This window comes from Chrysochloris asiatica, unplaced genomic scaffold (genome assembly GCF_000296735.1).
Source record: "Chrysochloris asiatica unplaced genomic scaffold, ChrAsi1.0 scaffold00001, whole genome shotgun sequence".
In the NCBI taxonomy this organism is placed as follows: domain Eukaryota; kingdom Metazoa; phylum Chordata; class Mammalia; order Afrosoricida; family Chrysochloridae; genus Chrysochloris; species Chrysochloris asiatica.
In genome coordinates this window covers 11,435,050-11,447,539 of record NW_006408519.1, presented here as the reverse complement: position 1 = coordinate 11,447,539, position 12,490 = coordinate 11,435,050, and the positions used below count along the sequence as shown (strand labels likewise).

The following is a 12,490-nucleotide window of genomic DNA, read 5'->3' as shown; positions in this document are numbered from 1 at the left end:
CCATAAAGATTTACAGTATTAGAAACTCTAGGGTACAGTTCTACTTGTTTTACAAGGTCAGTATGAGTTGGAGTCAACTCGATGGCAGCTTGTTTGTTTTGGTGGGTTTTCTCCCTTATCCTCTTACATCTGAAGTGCCCAAAGATTTTTTTTCTATTTCCATAACGCTGCTGTTATGATGTAATCCTTACATCTGAAGTGCCCAAAGATTTTTTTTCTATTTCCATAGCTTGTTGTTGCTATGTGCTGTCGAATTGGTTCCCCCACATAGCAGCTATATAATTTTCCAAGATTGTAAACCTTAGTAGGAGCAGAAAGCCTCATCTCTTCCCCACGGAGCAGCTGGTAGGCTTGAACCGTCGACCTTTTATCAAAGTTCTGTGCTAATTCAGCAGAGCCACCGCACTCCCCTTGCTGTCTATATTCATCCCTATTTCTACTATAATCTCCCGAACAAGGCCTTATTACCTCTTGGATAAACTAATATAAAGCCTTCTTTATTCCAGTGTCTTCTCTTACTGCATTTGGGTTTTCTACTTTATACTACGCAGTTGTTGTAAGTTGCCATTGAGTCGATACTGATTCCTGGTGACAACGCATGTGCAGAGTAGAACGGCTCCATAAATCAAGGCTGCGACCTTCAGAAGCAGATCACCAGGCTTGTCTTCCAAGACGCCTCTGGGTGGGTTCAAACTGCCAGCCTTTCAGCCAGTAGTAGAGTGCCATCCAAGGCCTCCATTTTGTACTAGTTACTTCTACACAGCTTATCTAACCTGCCCAATCCTGCTTCAAAGATCTTATTCACCTGGCACTTCTAGTTATCATTTGTAAAACAGACTGAATAAGAGGCTCCACTGCTTCACTGTAAGGAGAAAGATCTGAGCAATCAATATGATGAATAAAAGTTTCACCTAAAAACTGATTATCAAGAGTAAAACTCTTGACCAAAAGAAAAGCAACTTTCCACAAATTTAGAATAAATTTTGCTATAAAACAAAGAAAACAAGGCATCTATAAAGGAGACTGTAGTGTACATTCAGCATTGGAGAGAGGGGCAGAACTGAGGAAACACCTAGGAATATGTTTTAAAGGGGGAAGACTATGTAATATCTGGGTTGGGGTGAGTAGCCTCAGGAATACTTCATGAAGAGTTGAGAATAAATTCCATTTCATGTCTGAGTAACCATAGTTATCACCTTCCCACTATTAATGTTGGTGTGGTTGCTCAATAAATACTTGTTAACCTGAATAATTTTAATGATGACTAAAGATAAAGTTTTACTTTTTTCCTAACAAAAAAAAATTGTTAGAAAGTGGTACTCTTATTGATTGCATAATATAATTTTTCGGAGTCATGCTATGGCACTGTTGGGTACGCACTGGACTGCTAACCACAAGACCCAGCAGTTCACACCCATGAGCTACTCACCAGAAACCCTACAAATGGTTCTAAGAGTCAGAATTTACTCAACAACACTTAACAACAACAATAGAATTTCCTCCCACGTAAGAATATCCTGGGGGAAATTTACCTTTGTGAGTTATGAAAAAGAGGGAAACTAATATTCACAGGCAGGTTACTATGTGCTCTGTACTATCTACTAGTTCATAGATCCACAAAACTACTTGGAGAGACAGACAATATCATCTCCCTTTTCCAGAAGACAAAGAACAAAACAAAAACTAAAGCCTAGAGAGTACACACACTTCCCCATGTTTCTTATTACACCCAAGGACTCGGATTCAAGCGTTGTTATTGTTAGGTGCCATCGAGTTGGTTCTGACTCATGGCGATCTTGTAACAACAAAATGAAACACTGCCCAGTCCTGCACCATTGTCACAATAGTTGTTATGCTTGAGCACACTGCTGCTACCACCAAACCTAAGTCTATTTCATTCAAAAGAAAAGAATACCGAACTAGATGGTGCCCTGCTACCACTAATGACAGGACAACTCTGAGAGAGACCACAGTAAAAGGTCCTGAAAATAGTGGGGGGGAATTCTAGAACAAAATTCAAAAATTTCAAAAAGACGAGACTTACTGGTCTGACAGAGAGACAAGCAGAATCCCCGAGATGATGGCTCTTAGACTTCCTTCCAATCTCAGGAAATCACCTTTCAGCCAAATAATAGGGAGGCCTATCAAGTGAACTATAACCGTGAGGAACACACTCTTAACCAATGAGACCATAGCATCCAACCAAAGGATATAGCATCTGCTCAAAAACAAAGTTCAGAAGACAGAAAGGAACATGAAAGACACACAAATGGAAACAGGGAACCCATGAAGTGGGAAGAGTACTGCTCTATTGAGGGCGTTGCATCTAAAATTATTAAACAAAATGTGTCTAAACTGTTGAATGGAAATTAGGTTGCTCTTTAAACTTTCACAAAACCAAATAAAATGTTAAAAACATAAATAAATGAATACTTTATTAACAGTTCCATTCTTAGTAATTCAATGGTGATACAATTTTCAAAGTGAGTTAGATTAAATATGGAAAATGCAATCAGCTTACTATCAAGTAATACTTTTGACTTATCAATACACTGCTTTGGAGGAATACTTTATGCATCTATATTTACTTACTAATTCAATTCAATGAAAATATATTTAGCCGCATTAACAACTTGAGATATGCAAGTGATAAAACCTTGTTTGCCAACCACTTGAAGCACTTAGTGATGAAGGCCAAAAAACTTCAGCCTTCAGTATGAATTATGACTGAACATGAAGAAAACAAAAACCCTCACAACTAGACCATTAAAACATCATGTTAAGTAGAGAAAATGCTGAAGTTGTCAATGATTTCATCCTACTTGGATTAACATTTAACATCCATAGTAGCAGCAGTCAAGAAATCAAACCACAGACTACATTGTGCAATCTGCTACAAAAGATTTCTATAAAAATTTTAAAATGCAAAGATGTCCCTTAGATTATTACTAATGTGTGCCTTGCTCAAGCCATGGTATCTTCAATGACCTCATATAAATCACTAGACAATGAAAAAGGAAGGCAGAAGAAGAAATGATGCATTTGAATTGTGATGTTGGCAAAGACATTGATTATACAGTGAACTGCCAGCAGAGCATATAACCAGAATGCTCCTTAGAAGGAAGGATGGGGACACTTCAGCTTTACTTACTCTGGATAAGCAATCAGGTAAGATCAATGGCTTGTTGTTGTTAAGTGCCTTCGAGTCGGTTCTAGACTCATAGTGACCCTGTATAGGGTTTCCGAGGAGCAGCTGGTGGTGAGCTTGAACTGCCGACCTTGTGGTTCAAACCGACCTTGCAGTCCATCAAATTAGCCCATAGTGCCACACCAAGTCAATGGCTAGAAAAGGATATGAAAACCAGTAAGCCAGAAAAGAAAGGAAAACCCTCAGTGAGAAGGTTTGACTCAACAGCCACAATGAACTCAAACACACCAAAGAGCTTGAAGATGGCCCAGGACCCAGCAATGTTTCCTTCTATTAAACATAAATCACTGTTGGGTAAGCTAACCTGATGGCAACTAACAATGTAGCAGATACTATCCAAGCTGCTGGGAAACCACTACTGACCCAGAACAGACAAGCCCTGTGTTCTCAGCTTGTACAAACACTAACTCCTACTGAATGCAAGGGACTAAGGCAGGGCTCCATCCATCTTCCCCAGTTTAGTATTTCTACATCTTAGTCAATGACAGGCATATAGTAGAAACTCTAAACATTTGTCTAAGAGAAATTAACATTCCTTGAGCACTCCAAGAATGTAAGACACAGTTCTAAACAATGTATGTTCTACAACCCCACTGGAATCCTACAGATATCCACAAGAGGTATGTTTCACTATACTCCCATTTACCAGACAAAGCTGACAGACACAGTGATTCACTCAGGCAGGATTTAAAAAGGCTGCGTGCCTATCTTATTCGAGAAAGCTTTTCATTCTATATACACTGCTTCAGTGTGATTTTTAAGTGCCTTCTAAGGAGCTCTAGTAGCGTAGTGGTTACGAATCTGGCTGCTAACCTCAGTGTCAGCAGTTCGAAACTACCAGCTGTTCCATGGGAGAATGATGAGGCTTTCTGCTCCCGTAAAGATTTACAGCCCCGGAAACCCTGTACAGGGTCGCTATGAGTCAGAACCAACTCCACGGCACATAACAACAACAAGGAGCTCTGGTAGCGTACTGGTTACGAATCAGGCTGCTAATCTCACAGTCTGCAATTGGAAACTACCAGCTGTTCTGCGGGAGAAAGATGAGGCTTTCTGCTCCTGTACAGATTTACAGCCTCGGAAACCCTGTACAGGGTCGTTCTGAGTCGGAACCGACTCCACGGTAGGTAACAACAACATCAATAGTTTGGTAACTATGTATCTTAAGGTGTTTTGCGGTTTGGTTACTTCAAAGTATTTTCCAGAACTGAGCAATGCTAAAATAGTCTAATCTTTTAAAAATTAAAGTGTCCTTGAAAATTTCTAGGAAAATACAAAAACTTGAGCCATAGTAGTAACAGAAGAAAGAAGGTTCAAAATCTAAAGCAAACTTGTCCTAAGGACTTTTGTTCTGGAGAAACGACATCTCTAGGAAATTAATATGCTACGTCAAGTGAGTAAGATGCATTTTTTTAAAAAAAGAAAGAAAAAGGGAATTCTGCATGAAAAACAGATCAAATGTATCTTTCCTCTTTGTAATTACTATAAACTGCTGGCAAGATCCTTTCAGTACGTCTACTATATCACAATCCATTAACCAAGCCAACCCAATATCCATGTAAGCAATGAATATTTTTCTGGCAGCTCTCTAAATTTTAAATACCAAAAATTTAACAAAAATTACTCCAATGCATTATCAAAATAACTTTCTAAATTAGCTTAAGAAATGTTACAATTTTTTTTAAAAAACCTGAACTCGCTTAAATTTGAAAACCTCAGCAGCACCAAGAAACAAGCGGAAGCAGAAGTGGAGTGAGAACCGGTAGTAAACGCATAGGGTCTGTACTGCCTCCGACAACTCAGACCCTCCAAAAAGTGACAACACTGGGACAAAGTAAGCTTTCCAGAATGACTCAAAAGTATAATCAATTTCATAAGGAGATGCTTTAACTGCACACAACCCATCTACAACCGATGGGGGTGGGGATCATACCCACTGTACAGATGAGACAAACTGCACAGTCCGACGCCTTGCGCACAGCGTTAGGCGAATGCCCTAGTAGCTGGAGGTGGGTGTTAGATGGGTGAGATTTGGAATTCGGAAAATTCTCTTTAGCAAGTGTGGGCCCTGTCCGTGGAGGGCATGAATGACCAGCACGTTTCCCTGTGAGGGGCAGATTTGGGGTCAGGGTGGTCCAGGCCGATGCCCCGCAGGCCTGCAGTACCACACGTGAGCGCCACTGACGAGGGCAGTACGCTGGGTCCCGTTTCCCTGTCGCTACACCCTCACCCCGGAGGTCACCCTAACCCGGAAACAGTACCCCAGAGTGGCAGAAGGCGTGGGTAGGGCCCGGTAGAGGGGCGAAAAGGGAGGTGGGAAAGCGGGAAGTGTGGAGTTAGGAGAAGGAATCACCGGCTAAAGGGCAGATGATAACCCCCAGGCAAGAGAGGGGGTCGAGGTAAGGGGTAAGGGTCGGGAAGTCGCTAGCCGGCGCCGCGGGCCGCACACACTCACCTGCCCCTCCCCCTCCCCGCCCGCCCGGCGGAGGTTCCGAGCTGCCACGGGCCGCGCGCGCACTTAAGGCGCGTGCACGCGCTGCCGGTCGCTTCCTCGAGCTCGCGCTCTGCTCCTTCAGTCCCAGCACCGCTCATTCAAAGCCGGGCGCGCGCTCCTTCGCAGCCGCCGTTGCCGCCGCGCTGCAGCCATAGCCACCTCCTCCTTGGGAAGCCCTCCCTCGGCCCCGCCCCTTTCACCTCCTTGAAAGCTATTCTCGGTTGTCTCCAAGCCCTCGCTTCCGCACCCTGCCCAGGACTTGTCTGACCCAATAGGAGCGAGACTGTGGATCCGGCGCGGAAGCTAAGAACCAATGAGCTCTGGAGGCGGAGCGAGCCGTAGGCCAGTTGTGGCAGAGGCTTGATCCTTAGTAGGTTTCGTGATGGTGGTTGGCTGGGCAGTATTTTTTTAGTCGTGAAGCTTGTGGACTCAGCCTAGTGGCCCTACAATCCATGCAAAGTGCTTAGTTCTCACCCACCCACGAATCCAATTCCTCCTCTTTCCGTTCCACCCACAAAACTCGTCTATCAGTTGGGGCCAAAGAAAATCAATGTTTCGATTGCAAAAACTGAGGGAGCTTCCATGTCTCAGAATGGTTTAGACGTGGTTAGGCCGGATCTCAATCATTCCTCCACCTGAGAGGTGGAAATGCTAAATTCCTCTGGGTAATTTCTTTATTGAGTTTACTTTAACAGTTGGCACTTGCCTGTATCCGTATTTTCTTAGCCTACATCCGGGTAGCCAATCACACAAACTAAATTGTTCTTCCTTTCAATAATTCTTATTCCTTTCTTGCGTATGCTAGTATAAGGCTAGGGTCCTCTGCTACTGTGTTCAAGAGACCTTCAAGAAATGTATCTGCTTCCTATTGCAAAGCAAATGAAAAGATGGAGGATATGAGTTTCTATGATCAAAGGTTGGAAGTAGCTAATGTACATTGTTCACAAACCAGTCTTTTTCATATACTTTTGCTTTAACTGTGTTCTGGTGGTGATGCTGTAGGATAGGCATTGGGCTAGTAACTGAAAGGTCAGCAGTTCAAACCCACCAGCTGCTCTTGGAAATCTAATACAGGGCTTCTATGAGTTGGAACCAGCTCCTTCACCCAACTACCTCTTAGACTACAACTTTGACAACAAATAACCTTTTATCTTCCACCCTGTTGAGGTTTAGGCACAGAAGGGAAAAGCTTTCTGCCTAGTGGTTGCAGAGATAAACCAGAAAAACAAAACAAAAAAACAACCAAACGATGACCAGGTGCCAATTCCAGAGACATTTGTTTATTACAGAATATAAATACAATAGATGTTTTGTGAACTGGGAAACCTACTAACCAAGATGAGGACAGCAGTCAAGATTTTTGCTAGTGGTGTAAGCTAAGGTCTTTTTTATTATGGGGTGTTCAAGTTTCACATATGTCAGGGCTGTTAAGGGTGGTATGGTGATTGTTTTTGTTTTGTTGTTAAGTGCTGTGAAGTCGGTTCCGACCCATAGCGACCCTGTATAGGGTTTCCAAGGAGCAGTTGGCAAGCTTGAACCACCAACATTGCAGTTCAAACTGACTTTGCAGTCCAGCACATTAACCCCACAGTGCCACACCATGAGTGGAGTCAATTCCGACTCAGCGACCTTTTATAGGGTTTCCAAGGCTGTAAATCTTTACGGGAGCAGAAAGCTTATCTTTCTTCCGTAGACCAGCTGGTAATTTCAAACTGCTGACCTTGAGTTTAATAGTTGGACTGCGCTACCAAGTATATAGAGAAAAGGTAGGAAAGCCACAAGAAGCTGGGCTGCTTGCCCCTTCCCAGAGAATAGATAGTATGCCTAGAGGGAGGAAGGGGCTGTAGGTGCCCCACTAGCATACAATACACATAACTAAAGTATGAGAATACAGAAGTTCGGTTACACATCCCAGGAGCTGTAGTAAGTTATTGGAGATGTGGTTTGAGTTGACATTAACCTGCCAATTTGGAGCTTTTGCACTGTATCACTACTCACCCTGAATCAGTACCTAATTATCCATTTAACGTTAACAGTGCTTTTCCCACCTCCACTCATCCTGCGCTCCAACCTGACCTGCATTTCTATCATTTAACCTAGTCCTGGTGTGGCACTGTGGGGTAAGCACTGGACTGCAAGATCAGTTTGAACTGCAAGGTCAGCTCTTCATATTCACCAGCCACTCAAGTCAAACCCACTTTGCAGTCCAGAGCATTAGCCCACAGCGCCACACCAGGACTCCGATAGCCATTATAACATTGCCTATTTCATAGAATAGCTACTAGTACGGAGAGAAGTAATAGAAAATGTTCATAGATAACAGTTCCTATTACTGCTGCTGGAATCCTGGTGTGACGCTGTGGGCTAATGCGCTGGACTGCAAAGTGGGTTTGAACAGCAAAGTCCAAGATTCAAGCTCATGAATCGCTTCTCGGAAACCCTATACAGGGTCATTATGGGTCAGAAGCGACTCAGTGGTACTTATCAACAACTATTACTGCATCATCATTAGCTCTAGCAGTTACACCTGTCGAATCCACTAAACTCCCTTCAGTGTAAACTCCTCCTCTACCATTAATCTTTTTTTTTTTTTTTACCGTGAATTGAGTGAAAGTTTACAGAGAAGATCATAAGTTTTACTTTCAGCAAATCATACATTTTGTTTCATCTCAATGAATACAATCCTCTCCATGCAACAAAAGCCTCTTCAGTTCTTATTAATAGCGACCACTGGGTGCATCATCAACATCATTAGTTTTTTCTAATGCATAAAAATTCCAATAATCTGTTAAACTGCCAATAATTCCAATAATCTTGTCATAAACATGTTTTCAAAAATAGCTTTCTCCATAGAGACACATATGTTTGCTTCAATTTTTATTCTTCAATGATATTTTCATCTTTTTCAATATTCCTCAGATGTCTTTATTAAATTTATTATTTCAAAATAAAACAATTAGCGAATGCTTGGTTTTCAACAATTTAGCAAAATACAAACAACAAAGCCCGCTAAAGATTGCGCATTTAAATTTTACTTTAAGAATATCTACAGAAGAATATTAAAGCATCTTACACTAGTTGGTGAGTTATTGTTTTCAGATGTCATTGATTTCCAACTCATAGTAACCTCATGCACAACAGAACAAAACACTGCCCAGTCCTGTGACATCCTCACGATTACGGTTGAGCCCATTGTTGCTGCTACTGCATCAATCCATCTTGTTGGGGGTCTGACTCTTCTTTGATGACCCTCCACTTTGTTGTTGTTGTTAAATGCCGTTGAGTCCATTCCAACCCATAGCAACCCTGTATAGTGTTTCCAAGGAACAACTGGTAAGCTTGAACCACTGACCTTGCAGTTCAAATGACTTTGCAGTCTAATGCATTAGCCCACAGCACCACACCAGGACTCCAACACTCCACTTTACCAAGCATAATATCCTTTTCGAGTGACTGATCCTTCCTGACAACATGTCCATAGTATGAAAGACGGACGAGGTCTCACCATCCTGGCTTCTAAGGAACATTCTGACTGTACTTCTTCCAAACCAGATTTCTTTGTTCCCCTGGCAACCTAAGGTACTTTCAACATTCTTCTTTCTCACACCATAATTCAAATACATCAATTCTTTCTTGGTCTTCCACGTTCATTGTCCAGCTTTCATATGCACGTGAAATGCTTGAAAATACCATTGCTTACGTCTGGTATACCTTAGTCCTCAGACTGTCTTTGCTCTTGAACACTTTAAAGAGGACTTGTACAGCAGATTTGTGTAACACAATATGTCATTTGATTTCTTGACTGCTGGTGCCATGATGAGTATTGATTGTGGATCCAATATAATGAAGTCTATTGACAATTTCAATCTTTTTTCCGATTATCATAATGTTATTTATTGGGCCAGTTATGAGGATTTTCAATTTCTTTATATTGAAGTGCAGTCCAGCTAACAGCCATTCCATGGAAGAAAGATGAGACTTTCTGCACTCGTAAAGATTTATAGCCTGGGAAACCCAGGGTCGCTATGAGTCAGAACCGACTCCACGGCACATAACCACCACCACCATATTGAAGGCTATATATAGCCTTTGATCTTTATCAGCATTTCAAGTCCCATTCACTTCAAGCAAGCAAGTTTGTGTCATCTGCATATTATAGGTTGTTAATGACTCTTCCTCCAGTACCTATACCATGTTCTCCTTCATATAATCCAGTATCATGGATTATTTGTTCAGCATATAAATTAAGTATAGTGAAAGTATATAATCCTAAAGCAGACCTTTCCTGAATCAGACCTTTTCTGTATTCCTTTTTCTGTTCTAATGACTGCCTCTTGATCTACTTACAGGTTCCTAATTAACACAATTAAGTGTTCTGGAATACCTATTCTTCAAAATGAAGCCAATTATGATAACAATGTAGTCATTATCACTATGTTGTTGTTGTTGTTGTTGTTAAGTGCCATCAAGTTGGTTTCAACCCATATCGACCCTTAACAGGGTTTCCAAGGCTATAAATCTTTACAGGAGCAGAAAGCCTCATCTTTCTCCTGTGGAGCAGCTGGTAGTTTCGAACTGCTGACCTTGCAGTTCACAGCCCGATTCGTAACCCCTACGCTACCAGAGTTCCTTTGATTATCACTAGAAGAGTTATTTATTGTTGACCTTCACTCCTGGGCCCCAAAGCAAAATCCATAACAATATCAATACAAGTAAAATTTTGCTGAAGATAATTCAAAACATGGTTGCAGAAATACATTGATTGGGAGCTCCCAGAAAATTCAAACCAGATTCAGAAGACATGGAAAGAGGGATATCATTACTGACAACAGACGGATCTTGGCTAAAAAGAATATGAAAAAGATGTTTACTTGTGCTTTATTGACTGCAAAGTCATTCAACTGTGTGGGTTACAAGTTTTAATATACTAGAAAATTATAAGTTTGTTTTAATATCCACAATAACCATTTAAGATTTAGGGTCAATAACTTAATAGGGAAACCAAAAAGTCTGAAGCAGCTTTTATATTTCTTTTCTATTATAAGAAAATAAACTTTCCATTAAACATTTAAACATTAAACATAATAATTACTGAAACGTATCTTGAATTAGCATTAGTTTTTGTTGCAAAATTCTGGACTCAAAATTTAAAACAATTTGAAGTTGATCAAGTCCCTTCAGAAGGAAATGGAGAAAAAAAAAAAACACCCCACATCTTTCAAATGAGAAGATAGGGAAACTCTTCACTTTTGGGTCTGGAGTGAAGATCAACAATAAAAAAACTCTTGGCTAAGGACTATATTGTTATCCTAGGTGGCTACATTTTGAGTGAAGTAGACTTGCTCTGGAATCCTGGTATGGCGCTGTAAGTAGGACTGGATTGCTGACCACAAGGTTGGTGGTTCAAACCCACCAGGGTCACTGTGGAAACTACATTGGGTCGCTATGAGTTGGAACTTACTTGACAGTGCTTAACAACACAAATTTTAATTTGAGCTGATGTGGAAATATAATTTATTATTTCTAAAGGTAAGTGTGTTGAGACTCATACAACTATAAACAATAAAACAATAGTTTGTAATATGACCTATCTTGTATGTGAGCGGACAACTGAAAAATAATGTAAAACAACACTGAACCCATGAGGTACAGAATGAGTTCGACCTTAATAAGCAAGTTGTAACTGCAGTTTTCTCATCTGAAAAATTAGGTTAATTATTTCAGCCTCGTGGATTATTTTTCAAACCAAATGGCATGATGCGTAGGAAAAAGCGTTGGCTACAACACAGTAAAAAAATCAATGGACGTTTTCAGGCAGAGAGGTTTACTAGCTTCTAGTCCAGTAGCTAGTGGTAGGCTCAGTGGTTACGAATCAGGCTGCGAAACACAAGGTCAACAGTTTGAAACTACCAGCTGTTACGCGGGAGAAAGATGAGGCGTTCTGCTCCTATCAAGATTTACAGCCTCGGAAACCCTGTACAGGGTCGCTATGGGTCGGAACCAACTCGACGGCACTTAACAACAACAACAGTCCAGTAGAATCTTCTTTTAACTCACAACAGGAATTCGTGCTTTAAAGGAAAACAGAGGTGAATTTTCTTTCGTCAGCAACCCAAAATGGCCTGCTTACTGGGAACACATTTAAAAAGGGAAAAGGGCAGGGAGCTGCTTGAGTTTTGAAACTCGAGTATATGATCCTTTCCTTTGTCAGCTCTGTTTTAGAGAAGTAAGGTGGAAACACATCCAGCAGCACTAAGGTACCAACAATCCTCTTTCTCCTTTTCTTCACCACTGATGGGATGTTTTTCTCATAACAATATCCATTTCCTAGTCTTGTCTAATTTTTCTTCACAGCGTCTATTTTTCAGCGGATTTGGATTATCATAATGGTCGCCCAACTAGTCTTTTGTCTTTTATTTTTCATCCCTCTAGAAAAGCTCAGTGCTTTGCTGTCTGATTAATAAGAATATTTTTAAGACACAAGCTTCTTAACCATAACTGTCCTGTTCAAAATAGAGATTCTCTACTATCCATTCCAAGGAGGCTTTGTGACCCAATAGTAAGTGCTTGGCTGCTAAATGAAATATTAGTAGTTCAAACCCACTGATGGCTCCTTTCCATGGAAGAACGATGTGGCAGTCTGCTTCCATAAAGATGTTGTTGTTGTTGTTAAGTGCCATCGAGTCAATTCCGACCCATAGCCACCCTGTATAGGGTTTCCAAGGAGTGGCTGGTGAGCTTGAACTGCCGACCTTGCAGTTCAAACAGCTTTGCAATCTGGCACATTA

The 12,490-nt window shown here is 41.1% G+C and overlaps 1 protein-coding gene across 1 annotated transcript in view; it reads right to left on the bottom strand.

Moving 5' to 3' along the window:
* Positions 1–5,867, bottom strand: part of EBAG9 (estrogen receptor binding site associated, antigen, 9) — a 49,294-nt gene extending 43,427 nt beyond the window's left edge. The window contains exon 1 of the mRNA XM_006830647.1: positions 5,664–5,867. The gene's annotated coding sequence lies outside the window, so the exon portion shown is untranslated. The remainder of the gene's footprint in view (positions 1–5,663) is intronic.
* Positions 5,868–12,490: the final 6,623 nt, after the last annotated feature.